This window comes from Eulemur rufifrons, chromosome 1, assembly GCF_041146395.1.
Source record: "Eulemur rufifrons isolate Redbay chromosome 1, OSU_ERuf_1, whole genome shotgun sequence".
In the NCBI taxonomy this organism is placed as follows: Eukaryota; Metazoa; Chordata; class Mammalia; order Primates; family Lemuridae; genus Eulemur; species Eulemur rufifrons.
Genome location: NC_090983.1, coordinates 98,425,764 through 98,426,876, shown reverse-complemented (window position 1 = coordinate 98,426,876; position 1,113 = coordinate 98,425,764).

Sequence of the window (1,113 nt, the reverse complement as noted above, 5' to 3'; positions counted from 1 at the left end):
AGCTGGGATTGCAGAATCTGATCCTCCGTTCCTGACATTCCCATTCTCTTCAGCCCATTTTTGCAGAATCTGGGAACAAAGTCACTTGCTAGAGTGTTCCAGATGCCCTGTCATTCCTCACTAAGGTGGTAAGGAAACAACCTCAGTACGTACCCATTGTCCACGTGAGGCATGTGTTTGGAAGCTTAGAATCGTCCTGTTGACATTTCTGTATGTTAGGGTCATCTGCTCTGAGCACACAAAACTTGCTTTTTTCCTTTATGGTGACACACTCAGCCTAATTAACTTGATTGTACAATTAAATGTATAATCCACTCATGTCCCTGAGACTTCTCCAGAAGATTTTTACTTCCTTTAGGTCCTTCGAACCAGACAAGCAAGATTCCAACAAGGAAGAGAGTTTATTTCTATTATAACTCAAGTTTATGTATGCTTTATGGTTAACAAGTATTTTTATATTCACAACCTCTTCTTTTTTTTTTTTTCTTTTTTTATTTCCACAGGAACTCTTTGAAATAAGCAAGAAACTAAGGTCATCCAGGTTATATCTGTCAAAGCTGTGACCCAAGGGGCTCCTTTGCTTTAAATCCTTCCCTATTCAGCTAACTCAAGAGCAGTCTTGATCTCTTTTGAATTCCACACCTCTCAGAGAGCTAGCTCTCAGCATTTCCAGCCTCATTTTCTAAGTTTATGTGCACATTTTAATGCTATTGGTTTCCAAAAGTAAAAGAGTCTTTAATTTATATCTCTACTTTTCATGTTAAGACTGCCCAGACTTTGAATCCATTGCATATTTTTCTAATTCAGGTATCAGCAAAACCCAACCTACACGTCCTAGCAGGAGCCAAGCCTGTTTTTATACAGCCCAGGAGCTAAGAAAATTTCTGGGGTTTTTTGTTGTGTTATTTTTGGGTTTTTTTTTTTTTTTTTCCCTTTTTAAGGAGTTGAACAAAATCAAAACAAGAAGAGTAGTTCATAACACATAAACATAATAGGAAATTTAAATTTCAGTTTTCATACAGAAAGTTCTATAGAACACAGACAGGCACATCCATGTACAGAGTACCCACGAAACACTTTCCCATGACAGGGGCAGAGTGGACTAGTTGCAAC